Consider the following 19,903-nt stretch of genomic DNA (forward strand, 5'->3'; position numbering starts at 1 on the left):
CTCGACTTTTACCAGGATACATGGCATTTTAGCACGAAATGTGAATATGTTACCTATCAACTATGAGTCATGGCGTCAAATGTCCGATAGCAACAAAAACCAAGCCCTCGATAATATTAAGGTAACAAAATGTTAATGTCATCTGTAATGCTTGGGAAATAGTTTCATTTATATTTACTTTATTAACTTGTGTTTTTTGTAGGCGAGGTTTGCTTTAGAGGTCTCGGATGCTTACGTAAAAAGGCATTGGGAAAAAGATAGAGAGACAATAAAAGTACTTTGAAGAAAAATTATTATAAGACAAAAACAACCCTCGATGAGAAATTGCAAAATGTCCCGCCGGGTATGTTGAGGTACCAATGGGAAGATGCGGTTAGATTTTGGCATTCGAAGAAAGGCGAGGTATGACGTGCTTCCAAACTATTGTAATTATTTTGGTTTATAGTATTTACTATTTACGTACTAAAAATTTCATAACGTAGGATCGTGAACAAGTTGAAAAAAGCAGCAGGCAGAAACAAAAATTCACTCACGCAGCTGGGTCGAGAAGTTTTGCATGTGTAGCTGAGGCGGAGGTATTTTAATTTTTTAATATTTTCAAATATGTATAACTTTCCATTAAATAATATTTTTACTACTATATTGTAGGAACTGTCGTCCGGTCAAAAAGTTGGATGCCTTCAACTTTTTGAAATTACACATAGGAAGAAAGATGAATCTCCCATGACTCCTGAAGCTGGTGAAATAATGGTTCGTTTACTTAATACGATTTGACTTGTTTTAGTTATTTATAGTGTTTATTTTCTAATGGTTTAATTCATTCCTTGTAATGCGACTATTGTTATGTTGCATATGTTTTTTAATATATATTGCGTTCCTAACTATGTGATTTATTTATTAGGAAAAACTAAAGGACAAAAAGGCGGAGTACGAAGCGATTGCTTCTAGTGATAGTTCTGTTCATCTTGAAGACATTGATAACCGGATTATTACTGAAGTTTTGGGTCCTGAAAGGTATGGTCGGGTTCGATTTCAAGGATCTTTTATTAGCCCAACCCAATATTTTGGATCCAGCTTGCAGCAATACATGGCTTCGGGGAGTCAGGCTCAAGCTGAAGTTCAGAGGTTAAAAGACCAGATGGCTCAGATGCAAGTGACCACAATTGAGGTTCAAAGGAAATATGAAGAACTCCAGCTACAACTTAAAGCAGAGGCGGCAGCGAGGGAAGTAGCGGCTGCAGCGAGGGAAGCAGAGGCTGCAGCGAGAGAAGCAGAGCAGAGCAAAAAGTACGACGAACTCCAGCAGCAGCTTCAGACTATGATGAAGATGTTTCATCATAAACTTCCTCGTCATAGTGTATTGCATAAATATTTTTATCATTTTAACATTTAACATTTTTGCAAAAATAATATGAATTCACTTTTATTTATTGATATTAATATTATTTTATTCGTTTAATTTGAAATATTATATAAATTTATTGCTTTTGGCTGGTTTAGATCTGGTTGCTTTTGATTTGTTACTACAAGAGGGCTGAAAAAATTAAAAATTTAATATAAAAAATCCCAAAAATAGTGGCGTTTTTGTATAAAAGTGCCGCTAAAGATAATGTTCTTTTACGGCGCTTACAAAAAAACACCGTTAAAGACCATGTTCTTCAGCGGCGCTTAGAAAGAAACGCCGCTAAAGACAATGTTCTTTAGAGGCACTTAGAAAGAAACGCCGCTAAAGACCATGTTCTTTAGCGGCGCTTAGAAAAAAACGCCGCTAAAGACCATGTTCTTTAGCAGCGCTTAGAAAATAAACGCCGCTAAAGAGCATGTTCTTTAGCGGCGCTTAGAAAGGAATGCCGCCAAAGACCATGTTCTTTAGAGGCGTTTTTTTTAAGCGCCGCTAAAAAACATGGTCTTTAGCGGCGTTTCTGTTTGTAAACGTTGCAAACGTTTGCGACGTTTTCGTTAGCAGCCTTTTTTGCGGCGCTTGTAGAAGCGCCGCAAATACCTTTAGTGGCGTTAAAAAGCGCCGCTAAAGGCCTAAAAAAACGCCGCTAAAGACCTGTTTTGGTGTAGTGTGTGATAAAATCTCAGTAGCGAAGATATGAATGTTGCAAAATACCATACAAAATCACAACCACATTTGTTAGTATGACTATTTTGGGTAATCAAAGGAAAAAAATGTTAGTTGTTGAGCAAACAAGGTGAACAAATTAGATATTCCAATTACGTTCAAGCACTTGACAAATCCTTTCTGCAATGGCTTCAGCACGCATCCTAGGACCTTCATCATCTGCAAAAATCGACCATTTCTAACAACTAAGCTAACATCACACATGATAATATATGTATATAACATGTATAGAAGATGATTATGTGAATTAAAAGCTATGTTAGTTTGACTCAATACATGACCATGGGACATGCACGATTCTTCAATAACGATATGAAAATACTTGGAAGAAAAATTAAATACATCAATATCTAACATTTACATCTAAGCATGTTTAATGGTCCTCTTTCCTTAGCCAAAATTTGGCTTATTTTAGTAGCTATTCTGACCCATTTTTCTTGACCAAAATGCCCTTGAACGTGTCTTTTTATTCTTTTTATTGGTGTTTTAGTTGGACAAGGACTACCCTTGATGTCATTTTTGGTCTCCTCATGACAATATTGCAATATCCAACATAAGGTATCGCGATATCGTGGACTGTCTCAAATGGGGGTCTTCCTTGGTAGTTGGGTATCACAATACCTAAGGGGGATATCATGATACCACTATAGGTGGTCTTCACTTCAATCCTGTGGGAGGTATCGCTATGTCCATGTTGTGATGTCGTGATACCCCTTTCCTTTGTTATGTTTTTGCATAATTTAGGGTCACCGTCAAGTTCCTACAACACTAAATTGATCATTAGGGTCCAAATGGCACATTTACCAATTTGAGTCTTAAAATGAGCACAAAACACATTAAACACTTATTAAATAAAAAATCTAAAATCTACAGTAAACTACGGAAAAAAACACTAATTTGCTTGAAAACAACCTCCTTAAGTATAATGAGGAACCCTAAATTGACATATCAAATTACGGTTGCTCAGTTGTCCTTTTGATTCGAACCCACAACCTGAGTTGTTGAGGTGATCACCCAATGTCACTTGGCCAAGAGTTTGGGTACTATGTACTAACTTGAAGTTGAGGCATATTGTTAAGAAGATTTCAATTTGAAATGTTTAATTTTTTGAATTTAACTCGAATAAATTTATTTAACTCAACTTAAATTTTATTTCACTCAACTTGATTAAAAAAATTTCAAATCAAGTTAAGATGATAAAATAGGATTCATTAACTCGATGTACTTGAAATTGTTTTCACAAGATTCGATCAAACGCTCAACCCGTTACATGAGATGATGTTTAGGGATTTGTTCTGTAAAATCATTTTTTTCTCAATCATTCCTCATAATATGGAAAATAATAAGTTAAGTTATGCCATTAGTCCTTGTATTTCACAAAAGTTGTGGATATAATCTCTATACTTTAGTTGGTCATTTTAATAAATGTACTTTTCAAATTTGAAAATTTTAATCCTCGCCAAATGATAATTGTTAAATTCATTAAATTAAGCTTTGTTGTTTTCAAAATATTACATGACAAACAAATTATTATATGTGTAATGCCATGTCAACTTGTTATTTTCACATATACTCACCAAAATTCTACTTAATGGATTAAAGACTTTCTTTCGTGTGGATATTGAAATTTCAAAATTCAAAAGTAGAGGGACTCAAAATGATCTAAGTGGAGAATATAGACTAAATCTATAACTATACTCATAGTATAGGACTAGTAATTGACCAAATAAATTTAATTGCTACATTTTAGGTTAAAACTAAAATTTCAAAATTAAAAAATACAGAAATTGAAGTTGACAAATTCAAAAATATACATATTAAAATTGATCAAATTAAAAGTGCACTGACTAACCTTAATTTTTGTTAATATTTCTTTTCCCTTAATTAAATGTATATTGTATATCTTAATATATAAATATATATTTTTAAAATTAAATATATGTATTATATACATTCTTGGAATGCTCCATTCAACGAATTTATTTCAGCTCCATATGCTTAAAACACTTCCCATTTCTAACATATTTCCTCATTTTGGGTAACCTGATTGGTATACAACGTAATCTTTTTCATTGTTTAGTATCTTAATCCTTAACTCAATAATATTTGTTACGATAGAGTCTAATGGTTGCAATTTATCTTGACACTTTCGAAGGAAAAAATTTAAATTTCACCGATTAATTACATGTCAACACATATAATTCACAATATGTATATCTCAAAGATTAAATAAGATAAACTAAATCACAAAGAAAACAAACGAGTAAACATAATCTAGAAATTCCAAATTACATTATCTAAGAAAAATTCAATGAGAAATAAATTGTTGCATTTCATTCTTTAGGGATGTGTGAGTCAAGATGTCCGAATCTTAAAATGTAAGGTCGAAACAGGAGAAATATCCTAAAACTCGATGCTAAAAGATTTATAAAATTCAGTATAATCATGTTGTTTTCATTATAAAACTCAATGTTAAAATGTCTATGATTCGAAATTATGATACAAGAGAAAAATAGCTAACTATTTTAAATTCAAGGTGTGAGAAAATCCCAATCGCTAAGATATGAATGTTGTAAAATACCACTCAATCACAGCCACATTTGTAAGTATGACTACTTTGGATGAAAAGTTCTATTCCAAGTTATATATACACATAGAAATACAGATGAACTGGATTAATGGTGTATTATTTAAGTAAAGAAAAAGGGTTCTAACTAAAAGAAAGAGTTGAAATCTTGAACCTCTAAATATTGGGTAACCGCTGGTGTTAAAAAGTGCATAAAGGTCCATGCTTATGTACAAGAAACAATGTATGAATCACGTACGTTGTTTATATTCACGTTGTTTATAAATAAAGGAATAGTTTTTTTGCCTTTTTTAAATGGTTTTCTTGTTTCTTTTCCGCTTTTTAAATTCTTCATTCAATTTAACTTCAAAAAACCATACTAAATATATATATATATATATATATATATATATATATGTTTATATTTACTTTTCTTGCTACACAAGCAAGCCAAAACCATAAACAAAGGCATGCTTTTTTTTTCCTTTTCTAATGATTTTCTTTATTCTTTGTTGTTTTAAAGTTCTTCATTCAATTCAGGTTCAAGAAACCATACTAAATATGTATATTTATATTCGCTTTCTTTGCTACACAAGCAAGCTGAAACCATAAACAAAGGCATACATTTTATCCTTTTTAAATAGCTTTCTTGTTTCTTTGTTATTTTTAGATTCTTCGTTCAATTAAGTTCAAAAACTATATGTGTTTATATTCAAAAACCATAAACAAAGGCATACCCTTTTTTTTCCTTTTTACCGTTGCTACTTTTTAGATTCTTCATTCAATTCAAGTTCAAAAACCATACTATATATATATATATGTTTATATTCACTTTTCTTGTTACACAAGTCAACCAAAACCATAAACAAAGGCTTAACTTTTTCGCTTTTTTAAAATGATTTTTTCGTTGCTGCTTTTTAAATTTGTATTCAATTTAAGTTCAAAACCCTTATATATATATATATATATATATATATATATATATATTAAGAGAGAGACCTCAGCATCCTCAAGGAGTAAGTGGTTAAGCATGAACTTGATGGGAAGGCCACAAGTCGGTGGTGGTCAAATCATGAGTTGATTATGAGTAGTTTCATGTTATGGAAAAAAGATGTTAGTTAAAATTAGTTAGTTGAGAGTTCAATGAAACGATACGTTTTGATGTTTAATGAAAACGGTGCGTATTGAAAGTTTGATACAACTAGTCGAGTAACAAGCCTTTAACAAACTTTGTAACTACCAATTCTGAAGCCTTACAGGAAGTGCCAACTTTTGATTTTGTTTGTAATCCTCGCTTTAAAAAAATATTCCAAATATGCTTCCTCACCTTATCATTTTTGTTATTTTTCAAGTGCCCTTACCATTCTATATTTTCAATGGTTAAATTGTAAAAATGGTTACCTAATTATTGCTTTCGTTCTATTTTAATCACTAAATTATTAATTTTTTATTTAGTTACTAAATTTTTTGAAATTAAATATTTTGACCACTCTCGCATTAGTTATCGTTAGATGAGTGATAGGAAGTTAATGTGGGTTGTTTTTATTGGTCTAATAACAAATTTAATAATCTAATGTTTATACATTCTATTAGTTTGATTTTAAATATAAAATGTTCAACAAATTTAACCCTAAATGTTTACAAAATCTATTGTTATAGTTCGAATCTGGAGGTGATCATGGGCCAGGCCGGGCTGGGTTCGGGCCCAAAAAAAGTTTCATCCCGCTTGCTAGGCCCGTGCCTGACCCGGGAAAAAATATGAAGTCCGAGCCCGGCCCGGCCCTTTTTTAATTTTTAATTTAAAACTTAAAACTTAATTTAAAACAAAAGTTAAATTTTTAATTTTTAATTTTTTAATATAATGTTAGTAAAAAAAAAGTTAAAACTTAAATTAAAACTTAAAACTAAATGTTAGTAAGAACCATTTAAAAATAATTTTTAATTTTTAATTTTTAATATAATTTAATATTTAATTTAAGCCTATATACGTATGGGCCTTTCCCTGTTACGTGGGTACTGCACAAATGGGCTTACAACGAATTTTGATGCTTATTTTACCCAATACACCTAACACTATAACCATTAATAAAATGTAGTATATTAAAAATATATATATTTAATATGTATTCGAGTCGGGCGGGCAGGGCCAGACAAAAAAATTTTACCTAAGGCCTGGCTCGTTTTTTAAACGGGCATCGTTTGTTGCCCAAACCCATATTTCGGGCCTATAGTTTTACCCAAACGGGCGGGCCGTTGGGCCGGCCAGACCCATGATCACCTCTATTCGAATCCTAAAAATTTCAATAAGTTTATTCCTCAAAATTTGTAAATTTAATTTTAATTCCAAAAATTTTAGAAAAGGAAAGATATATTTTATGGTATATAAAAGAAAATCTAGCTCCATCCAACATTTTAAATTCTTTTCTTTTCTCTTCACATTTTCATGGCAACGAAAAAACCAACTCATGGATGAATTAAGCAAATTAAATCAAATCAAATAAATCGAACAAGGAATTTAATTAAAAAGAAATTCTTCACATGCATCAAGGAGGGACTTCCTCGGGTGGAATCAAGGGGATTGATAGAAACAGCTCAGGCTCGAACAAGAACTTCAATAGGCTTAAGATCAGGAACAGACACATCGGATCAAAGCTGCAACACCTCAGGTCCACCGAACCGAGGCAGCAACACCGCCCTGCAACTGTTCACATAGCACAATGATATGATAACTCCATAAAGGGTTTGGGTTTTAAGCTTTGAAGTTCCCTTTTTCTACTCAAATTTCCTGAATTTCAGCTCCTTCCTTTTGTTAAATGAAGGAAAAGCAAAGGAGAGACACGGAAGTGTGTTAATCCACATAGAAAAAAGTGATTATGTGACTTGTGAGTGGGGGCCTAGGAGGCGTGGAGGAAGAAGAAGATGAACATTGCATAATCAATTTTTAATTGCTTATTACATTCATAATTAAATAAATAAAAATTTCTAACCTTATCTATTAAATCAAGTTAGAATGTCCAACTTGATTTTTGTTTGTCATAAGTATCATATATTATAAAACTTAATTATATTTTAACGCCACTAAAGGCATTTGCAGCGCTTAAGGAAGCGCCACAAAAAATGCCGCTAACGATAACGTCGCTAACTTTTGCAGCGTTTACAGAAAAAAACGCCGCTAAAGGTCATGTCCTTTAGCGGCGCTTAGGAAAAAAACACCGCTAATGATCATGTTCTTTAGCGGCGCTTGGGAAAAAACGTCGCTGATGATCATGTTCTTTAGCGGCGCTTGGGAAAAAACGCCGCTAAAGGACATGATCTTTAGCGGCACTTAGGAAAAAAACGCCGCTAAAGATCATGTTCTTTAGCGGCGTTTACAAAAAAACGCCGCTAAAACTAATGTTCTATAGCAGCGTTTGGTAAAAAACACCGCTAAAGATCATGTTCTTTAGCGGCGCTTCATCTACAAACACCGCTAAAAGTAGTGTTCTTTAGCAGCACTTTCTTCACAAATGCCACTATATGACATGACTTTTAGCGGCGCTTTTTTAATAAACGCCACTAATTTTGGGATTTTTTAAAAATAAAATTTCTATTTTTTTCAGCCCTCCTGCAACAACAAATAAAAAGCAACCAGATCTAAACCAGCCAAAAACAATAAATTTATATAATATTTCAAATTAAATGAATAAAATAATATTAATATCAATAAATAAAAGTGAATTCATAATTTTCATTACAAAAACATTAAAAGTTAAAATGATAAAAATATTTATGCAATATACACTATGACGGCGGAAGTTGCGACTACTGAAACATCTTCATCATAATCTGAAGCTGCTGCTGAAACATCTTCATCATAACAGACAGTATTAAATTAAAAAATAGTGATAACTTGTAAGTGAGAAAAACATATGAAAAGAGACAAACTCCAGTTAAGTAGTAAAATCATACAAGAAATCAAAGACAGTAGGAAACAAACAAAGAGTATATATACGACCTTAAAAATCATACTAAAAAGCAACATGGCTTAATAAAATTCAACTTAAAAATGTAAACTCTTTACCTGGAAATGTAATCGGCTGCACCACATTTAACAGAACAGTTTTATAAACTAATAAATTAAACCCTAAACTAGACATCAAAGTTCCATACTTTGAAAATAGTACCAAATGAGTTCAACACATAAACAGTAACAAAGCATGTGTTCTGTACCTTCAGAACGATGACGGAAACTGAAATGAAAGCAATGAAATGGATTGACCAAAAACTGGAGAAGAAAAACAAAAGTTAAAATCAGTTCCTAACAAATTAAACCATTCACAAAAACAGTAATGAACAATAGAAGCAGTAATTTACCTTCACAAGGATGACCAAAACAGTCGAACACCCCGAAAACCCTAAACACAGACAATAAAAAGTTTTTTTTAATTCCAGTATCACCAACCAATAAGAAAGCAAAATCAAAATTATGTTTATTACACATATTTAATATTTTCTTTAACTTAATTTAACTTTATTTAAATTGTTTTAATTAATTTTTTAAATTATAAACAAACATCTTTCTTCTTTTACAAATTTTAATCATTTTGTTTTTTTTCATAAGTTAATATTTTTTACTTTTCTGCAACCAATTTTAAAAAAATAGTAATTTTTGTGCAATATTTTTCATGTCATTGACACATGATTTTGATAATTGTTCTATCCTGAACCCAAAACCCCGAACCTTGAACTCGAACCCTGAACCTAAACCTTGAACCCCGAATCTCACAGTTTAAGGTTTGGATTCGAGATTTCAAGTTCAGAAATTGAGGTTCAAGTTTAAAGTTCAAGGGTTCAGGGTTATGGGTTACGAGTTTAGGATTCATGATTCAAGGATTTGAGGTTACGAGTTTAGGGTTTTATGTTTTGGATCTAGGGTTTAGGATTCTAGATTCAGGGTAAAAAAATAACCAAAATTATGTGTTAATGACATGGAAAAAATTGTTGAAATGTCATTAAATAAACGGAAAGGGACCATGAATAATGTGGTCAGAAGAGTCTATAAAATAATTTCTCTATGGATGAGTGTATAATAATTCATGCCTTTAAAATTTGATGATGTGACAACAAATTTTAATTTTTAGGATCATCTTAATGTAAGTTATTACCTTATCTTAATTATTGGACTATATGCTTGTTTAGTTTCTTAAGCACTTTCATGGTATTCTTTTATATGTTTATCCTGGATCCTTGCATCAGAAAGATGGAGGCGCAGGTAAACCATTGTTATCAAGAGTAAAGCCAAAGAAAGATGTAGTTGATTCGAACGACCAGCACATCTCTTTACGACCCTATTTAGCAAACCAATCCGCTAACCTATTGGCTTCTCGTCTGATAACATTGACTTTCAAAGAAGAAAGTTGCATGACCAGCTTATCAAAAACCTGAAGGACTATCCTTAATCTCCATCTTCAATCTTGACTCTTCTTCTTAATATTCGAAGCAATAGTCTGGGAGTCAGTCTTGATTGTCACATTGGTCCATTTGTTCTTCATAGCTAATTCAATCCATCCAACCATAGCTTTAGCCTCGACAACCTCACATTAATCCACTTTAGCCTTTTACCAATCCCATCCAGCATCTTCCCACTTAAATTTCTGCCTATTACTCTAATACCAGCACAAGCTATTAAGGTGTCAAATGCCCCATCACAACTAACTTTAACCCAACCTTCTGGTGGTTTCTCCCAAATATCAGCACAAGTTTTGACTTCCTAGTTCGATCAGAGTTATTGTTTGAACAGAGGATCCATTGAGCAGATAAGAATTCATCCATGGAGCAATTAATCCTTCGAATAATTCTCTCCAAACCAAGTTTCACACCTCCAATTGTAACCTCACACCTAGCTTTCCAGATGTGCTAGCAAGTGAAAACAATTCCAACTTTGAAATCCTCCCTCATACAAGGCATTTGTAACAACTTTGAGAACCATCTGTCAAAGATCATTTAGCCCTTTGAAGACCAAAACAAGCCTCATACCGTATTCCCCTAACCAATTACAACTAAGAATAATATGTTCAAAGTCTCATCTTCAATACCACGTAAACAACAAAATTGGGTTGGAAACACACTTTATCTTTGTAAAGAAGACTCATTTCCATAGTGCTCTCTCAACTCCTTGTACCCTGACTTCATCGGATATAGACCAACAGCTGTAAACGGCCACACCAATTTATCTTGTTCATCAATTTCATTAAGGGGAGCTTTTAATTTCGCAATTTCAATATCTTCTAACCACATTGAGATACTGGGTAAGTCCCAATTTAGTTCTTCTAAACAAATGATCTCAGCAACTCTTGTTGGCGAGGATCCGTCAATATTTCCAGGATGCTTTAATTTCCTATCTTTTAACTCCCAGCAACCATCTATCTTCCCAAATACGGATGCTTTCGCCATTTAGCACTTGCCAAATCAAAGTCTCCTTTCAAAAACTCTTTCCCTTCAAGAATGCTACTCCACACCCATGATGACCTAGCTCCCTTTTTAGCTTCAAGGAAATTAGAAGTCGGGAAATAAAGTCCTTTTAAAATCCTAGCCCAAAGAGCATCAGCATCCTGGACTAACTGTCAAGATTGTTTTGCAAGTAGAGCAAGTCCTCCAAGCTTTTCAATGAATAAGTCTCTCATTTTCCTTCTGCTGAATTCATTTCCACGCATAATTTTTTAGGAAATTCGAAAAGATATGGTATACATTCACAACAAAAGGAAGAGGTAAGGTGATAGAGGGTCACCTTACCTTAAGACCTCTAGATGGATAGTTTTTTTCTACTGGATTTACCATTAATAAGCAAAGTGTAAGAAACACTCCTCACACACTCCATTATCCAATCAATCCATGTTAAAGCAAATCTCATTTTTCTTAAAATAGATTCCAGAAATCTCTACTCTACTCTGTCATATACTTTATTCATATCGAGCTTCCAAGCAACCTCATATTTCTTATCCCTCTTCTTCAATTGCAAATGATGAAAACCTCTTGAGCAATTAAGCTGTTTGTATTTGTCTACCTACAGAAGCACTATGATTATTCATAATCACTAACCTTAGAACTCCTTTCAATATATTCACCATGATCTTCGATATGATTTTATAGGCAAAATTATAAAGATTAATTAGTCTAAATTATATAATTAATTCAAAACATTTAGTCTTTAGAATTAAAATTATCTCAATCTCATTTAAACCCATCGAAAATTTCCTTCCTAAAAAAAAAAGAACTCTTAATAGCTTCCAAAACATCCTTTTAATAATTTTCCAATAATTATGATAGAAAATTCGCTAAAATCATTTGTAAAAAAGAGATTAATTTAATTTTTTGTATGCTTAGTACAATAGAAGTAAAATCTTATAATTTTATCTCTGAATTCTCTCAACACAATTTTCTAACCCTTATTTATAATCTCATTAATTTGTATCTAACATGATATCCAATTTAAAATTAAATAGTCTTTTTATATAATGAATTATATATTTATTTGAATCTCCTCTAAAATTAATTAGAGTGAAGTTTCTTATTTAGTATTGACTGCTCCATAAAGTATTCAAAGTTTTCAAATAGATTTATTTTTAGGTGTAGTTAATAACCGTAATAAAAACTAAATTTTATAAGTGATGAATTTATATTAAATATTACTTAATAAATTAATAAAATTTAAGTTTGAGTTCATCTATTTTTACATTTCTTTTACCTACTTAAATTAATTCCTAATTTTTCTTATTTTTTTAAAATTTATTCCTAATGTTTTATACAGGAAATAAAATCGGTGAGGAAATAAAAGAGTTGGGAGAGAACATGGTTAAACATTGTGCAGGGCTGCCATTAGCCATTGTTGTATTGGGAGGAATTTTGGCTACAAAGAATAATTCATTAAAGGAATGGCGAAAGATATCTGACAATGTAAAATCTTACTTGAAGAGGGGCAAAAATCAAGGACCAGAGGATGTGTTAGCATTAAGTTATGATGATTTGCCTCCCTATCTAAGACCATGTTTCCTCTATCTAAGCCATTTTCCGGAGGATTATATGATAGATGTGGATGGATTGATTCAATTATGGGTTGCTGAAGGTATTGTGTCATCAAAGCAAGAAGAAAGAGACGGTGGGGAAATTGCGGAAGATGTGGCGGAATCTTATTTAATGGAGCTTGTGGAAAGGTGCTTGATTCAAGTACGAGAAAGAGATGTGGCAACCTTAAAGGTCAAAACGATTCAGATGCATGATCTGACGAGAGATCTTTCATTATCAAAGGCAAAACAAGAAAATTTTGTCTTCATTATTGATCGATCAAATGCATCTTCATTATCTATGATTCGGAAGGCTCGTAGGGTTTCTGTGCATGAGTTTGTTTTCATACAATGCATTAAAAGTCCAAATATTCGGTCACTTTTGTTCTTCAATGAGTTCTTTCTGATGGAGGCAGTTGAAAAATCTTTGCCCTTGAAAGTGTTGAATTACGTTGAAGAACATGAAGATGATGATTGTAATCCACTTGTTTGGATTCTTATGATTTCGGGAATTAGTACGATAGGTCTTAAAATTCAGGGAATTTGAAGATACTTGTTCAACAACTTCCAATTGCTAAGAGCCCTAAACTATGAGAGAACAACACGTGATAGTTTTGTAGGGTTTAAGTTACCCAGTGATATAGGTAATCTCATCCATTTAAGATTCTTGAGTCTAAAGGATCTTGAGTTCTTATGGCCAAAGTTGCCATCATCTCTAGGCAACTTAAGGTGTTGCAAACCTTGGATTTAAGAGGTACGAATTACAAAATTCATGTACCTAATGTGATATGGAGGATGGAGCAACTAAGACATTTATATCTCCCTTCGAGATGTGAAAGCAGTACTAAGTTGAATTTGGGTACTTTGAGAAAACTCCTAACACTTGTGAACTTCAACACTAAGAATTGTTATCTGAAGGATCTTATCAACATGACAAATCTTAGAGAGTTGGGGATAAATTGGCCCTTCAATATTGAAAATTTCAATGAGAAGGAGTTGGGCGAGAATCAACCTATAATCGGAAGTAAATATCTTCATTCCTTGTCTATTATTACCTCTGGGTACGAATCAATAGATCCAAAACATTTGACCCATCTCCTTTCAAATTGTACAAGTATTTGCAAGTTGAGTATAGAAACAAGGATAAGCGAGTTACCAGAGTATCACTACTTCTCTTCACATCTCGCTTACATACAGTTGAAATATTGCCTGCTTCAGAAAGATCCAATGCCAACACTAGAGAAGCTGCCTAACATAAGGATTCTTGAACTCAAATATACTTTAGAAGGAAAGGAAATGTTTTGCTCTGCTCTGGGTTTTCCTAAACTTGAGTCTCTAATCCTTGAACAGCTCGGCAAATTGGAGGAGTGGAAGGTGGATGAAGGAGCCATGCCTTCTCTTCAGCGATTGGAGATCACGGGTTGCCCAGAATTGAAGATGCTTCCAGAGGGATTGAGGTTCATTACAACCCTCAAAGAGCTGAAGATTGAATCAATGCCAAAGGCATTCAAAGATAGATTGGAGGAGGAAGGAGGAGAAGATTTCTACAAAGTCAAACATGTTCCTTCTATCATATTCCAAAACTGTGGCTAATAGATTGAATGATAATTGAGAGGTAATTTCATAACCTCTAGTTTAGGAAATGATTCTTACTTTCTTTGCTTCTTATATATCTTTCATTTTTGACAATGTCTCACCTTCTCACTCCATTTGTCAACACACCAATGAATAATTACATTTATTAAAATCAAAGGAAGTCGGACATTGATCTTTTTAGTTTTGCTTTTCAGGTAAAGACGCCATTTTTTCACCTGCTACATCTATTCACGGGATCAAATCTAGATTTAAAACTCCTATTATAAGTGGCGTGTGAAAGTGTGTTATATGGTGAGATTTGGAATTATCTTCTCTCTTGTATATATCTATGGTTGTTGACTGTTTGTTGTTTTCTTCAAATTACAATAAAACGGTAGCAAGATATGGTATTGGAAGAATGGGAGGTGTCTGGATTAGCAAGGTACCAAACCCCTCCTCCATTTCAATTTCCTTCAATCTAATTTAATTACACATTCATTTTTGTCTTTTTAAACATAAAATTGCAGATAAGGAGACGTCACTGACCTTTGTTCCCACGTAGCTTTGGTTTGCGGTCACCATTCCTATATTTATTTGTTAGCTTTGCATTCTCTTTCTTTTTTTTCCCTACTAAGTCTGCTTGAGTTTCTCTTTTTTCTTTCTTTTTTTGTATGTACTTAATGTAATAGTAGAAGCCATGGCAGGACCATGCTTTTCTATTGTAAAATTCATCACTTCGTTGTCTATGTTCATTTCTACTCTTCAGTTTACTTAAATATAATTGTTTGATATATATTTGAATATGGAGAATATAATATTTTTAATATATACATATTTTAGAAAAAAATTGAATATATGTATGTAGGACACATTTCCCATTTAAACATATTTCCTTATTTTATGCAAGTCGATTGGTATTCAACATAATCTTTTCCGTCATCCTTAACTCAATAATCTTTGTTACAATATCATATCAAGTTTAATAGTTGCACTTCATCCCCCACACTTCCAAAGCAAAAAATAGGAAAAATTAAATCTTACCAACTAATAACACTTCCAAATTACATTGTCTTACAAAAAAAAAAAAAGATGCAATTTGAATTTTAGCAAGCTATGCTTTATAAAAGGCAAAGGAATCCAAGGGAATCAAAGATTCCAAAATTGATATTTAGATTCAAGATTTTGTATCCCCATGCTTTGCTTCTTATATCTACCAACAATATCTTGGTGATAATAAACTAAAAAAAAAATTCAAGGGAATCGAAGATTCCAAATCCAACTTAATCGATTGAAAATTTCACATCCACTTAGTTATTTCAAATGATATTTATTCAATAAGTTTAAATTAAAAACTGCAAGAATCTTCATTTATCTTTTATTCAAAATGTAAATCGGATTCAATGAAAATATTGAACATATAATGTGTGCGCATGGAAATGTCCAAATCTTTAAATATAGGGCCGACATGGGAGAAATCTCCTAATGCCCAACGTTAAAGATATGATCCTATTATTTTCGTTATAAAACTCTATCTTATTCGGATTAGGATACGAGCGAATAACAGCTAACTATTTGTAGTTCAAGGTGTGATAAAATCTCAGTAGCTAAGATATGAATGTTGCAAAATACCATACAAAATCACAGCCACATTTGTTAGTATGACTATTTTGGGTAATCAAAGGAAAAAAATGTTAGCTGTTGAGCAAACAAGGTGAACTAATTAGATATTCCAATTACGTTCAAGCACTTGACAAATCCTTTCTGCAATGGCTTCAGCACGCATCCTAGGACCTTCATCATCTGCAAAAATCGACCATTTCTAACAACTAAGCTAACATCACACATGATAATATATGTATATAACATGTATAGAAGATGATTATGTGGATTAAAAGCTATGTTAGTTTGACTCAATACATGACCATGGGACATGCACGATTCTTCAATAACGATATGAAAATACTTGGAAGAAAAATTAAATACATCAATATCTAACATTTACATCTGAGTTCAAGTAAAGTAAAACATGTCATTCTATCTAAACATGCAAAATATCCAAAACTCTTGACGAATGTTAGATACAAATATGTAGAATGTACCCAAAATACCCATCTCGAACTCGAGAGAAATATCTAGCACTTAAAAGGCACTAGCTTCAACCAAGAACAAGGAAGTTTCTTCAAAGGCTTGATATAGTTTCTTCACGACCATATATATGTGCATATACCCATATTAAGGATGATTGTTTTGGCAAAGAGGATGAGAAGATAGAAAGAAAACCTTTAATCCAATGACAATATTTGATTATAACAACATGACACATATAATTGTGATTAAAATTGCGGTCACAAACATGTTTGCAATCACATCATGTTAACGAATACTATCGCAATCAATTGCAATAAATATCCACAACAACAAGAGCGAATCCTAAAAACAACAAAGATAATACATTACAATTTGTTAAGAATTTTCAATAACGATATACCGCAAGATTTTCGGTGATGACACAATAAAATTCACCACCAGACAACTTCCCAATCTAATGAAATTTTCAAACATATCATGTCATAAGTTTCAAGATCAACTGAAACATGAGGATACCAAGTATGATATGAAATTAAATTAAGGATTTTCTACTGCAAACCCACCACGAAAACATATTTTTTATTAGGATCAAAGGCATAGCCAAAGCTTGGATTCATTTGATGTAGCTGTGTAGGCAATGTCTGACTCCCTTGTCCAGTCAACTACAAAGCTCTTATCAGCCATAGGGACTGCCATCAGCTTGGATCCACTTGGATCACTAATTTGGCACTGGTTGTCTTTGAACACAAGTGAATAACCTTTCTCCAGTAATTCAGCTATGCTGAGCAGGTTTCTGTCAATTTCAGGCACTAGAAGCACATTTGAAATCAGTTTGGCACCTGTGGAAGTGCATATCAGCACATCACCCTTACCTTCAGCTTGGATAAGGTGACCATTACCTATCTTGATTTTAATTCTGCAGCTTCTGTCTAAGGACTTGAAGATAGTAGCATCAGGTGTCATGTGGTTGGTACATCCACTGTCTAGGAGCCAACCATATGAGAGCCTTTCCTGAGCAACTGAGCATGATACAACAAAGACCTACTCCTCTTGGTCACTATCCTTCTTAGCTACTCGAGCCTCAGTTTTCATCTGTTGAAATTAATTTTGCCTTGATTTGGCCTTGCTCTTACAGACTCTCTCAACATGACCCTTCTTTTTACAATGCTGACATACAGTATCTGGATTGAACCAACATTTTTCTTCTAGATGACCAACCCTTCTGCAGTGCTTGCAAGTCTGACCCTCTTTTCTTGTAGCATCAAACCTTGGCTTGTCTGTCCAGGCCTTCTTGCCTTTGTAGGCAGTATTTGTTCTTGCCTGAAAGGCACCTTCTTAGTGCTCCTCTAGTCTGCTTGCTCTCTTCTACTCTTGAGCATATAGAGCATTGATCAACTCTGTCAGGGAGATGCTGGACAAGTCCCTTGAGTCTTCGAGAGATGAGATTTTTGCCTCATACCTCTCAGGCAGAGTTGCAATGACCTTCTCCACTATCCTAGCTTCATTGAACTGCTCTCCAAGGAGCCTAATGCTATTAACTACAGCCATAATCCTGTCAGAGTATTGTTTGACAGTTTCTTCTTCCTTCATCTTCAAATTCTTGAAATCTCTCCTCAGGTTCAACAACTGTTGCTGCCTTGTTCTTTCTGTCCCTTGAAACTCCTCTTTCAACTTGTCCCAGGCCTGCTTTGGTGATTCACAGGCCATAATCCTTGTGAAAATCACATCAGACACTGAGTTCTGGATGCAAGACATGGCCTTGTGCCTCTTAGTCCTCTCATCAGCATGCTGCCTAATCTGAGCCACAGTTGGATTGGCTCTAAGTGGTTCTGGTTCAACATCAGAGTTAACCACCTCCCACAGATCGAAGGCCTGCAGGTAGGTCTTCATTTTAACCACCCATATGTGGTAGCCTTCTTCATTGAAGACTTGAGGTGCAGCTGGTGAAAAGCTTGATGAAGCCATGGATTTGTATAACAAATCCCTTAAGAAATAGGCTCTAGATACCAATTGTTGGTGTTGTAATAGAAATAACTGACTCGTCAAGTGTCTTGCACAACAAGCCTCGATGCTTGCTGAGCAAACAAGGGTCTTCGAGCAAGAAGAAGAAAGAAAAGCTAAGAAAAATGGAGAGGAAAATTGATGAATAATCTGATTTTATTCATAAAAAAAACAATGGCATAATGCCAATACATAAATCAAGCACTAAGCTTGTCAAAAATAGTAAACATACACCTAATGGTTACCTAACACCACTAAACATTGAAACTTGAAGTGATTAACTTGTGCATACAAGCAAAGCTGCATTAACAGCTCATATGACTGCAAATTACATCAATCATTTACCTAACATAGTTCTAAGTGGACTAAATTACATTTCATTAACTAAAAGTTACAAAATGAACAAGAACTAGATCATTTGAACTTGAAGAAGCAACTTCTGCCTTGCTCGAACTTTATAGTCTGCATGTTGGCTGGTGTTGTAGCATGCTGGCCAACTTCATCAATCCTGGACTAACTGTCAAGATTGTTTTGCAAGTAGAGCAAGTCCTCTAAGATTTTCAATGAATACGTCTCTCATTTTCCTTCTGCTGAATTCATTTCCAAGCATAAGTTTTTAGGAAATTTGAGAAGATATTGTATACATTGAAGCGCATACTACTGCTTTAATAAGAACCTCCCTTCCCCTTCAAGATAACGTTTGTTGCTTCCAGCCCTTAAGTTTGGTAAGGACCTTATCTTTTTTTTTGGTGAAAGTACGGACCTTATCTTTGATACGCCTCAAAGTTAATGTTTTTGAAAGCCCCCACAAAGAAGGGACACCCAAGTAGACGTCCAAATTATTTGCCACCTCTATGTTAGTCTCTTCTTGAATCAACCTTTCGTTGTCCCTTCTGGAGTATTCACACTAAAAACGTTGCTTGATTTATCATAATTGACCCTTTGTCTAGAAGCTGCACAATACTCTTGAATCAAGTTAATCACTCTCCTACAATTTAATATACTCGCTTCCAAAAAGAATAGAAATCGTTCGTGAATAACAAATGTGACACTACTGGATAATGACTACTAAGGCTAATCCCAGAAATAAAACTAGACTCGACTCTATTAATAATCACCACGCCTATAACTCCTTTCAATATATTCACCATGATCTTCGATATGATTTAATACTTAAAATTATAAGGAATAATTGACCTAATTAAATTATGTCATTAATTCAAGACATTTAGTTTTCAGAAGTAAAATTATCTCAATCTCGTTCGAAAATTTCCCTTCCCTAAAAAAAAAACTCTTAATAGCTTCCAAAACATCCTTTTTAATAATTTCCCAATAATTATGATAGAAAATCCCGTTAAAATCATCCACGAAAAAGAGATTAATTTAATTGTTTTGTATGCTTAACTTGTACAATATAAGTAAAATATTATAATTTTATCTCCAAATTCTCTCAACACATCTTTCGACCCTTGTTTATAATCTCATTTGTATCTAGCAGGATATCCA

The sequence above is a fragment of the Gossypium raimondii genome, chromosome 11, assembly GCF_025698545.1.
Source record: "Gossypium raimondii isolate GPD5lz chromosome 11, ASM2569854v1, whole genome shotgun sequence".
Lineage (NCBI taxonomy): Eukaryota > Viridiplantae > Streptophyta > Magnoliopsida > Malvales > Malvaceae > Gossypium > Gossypium raimondii.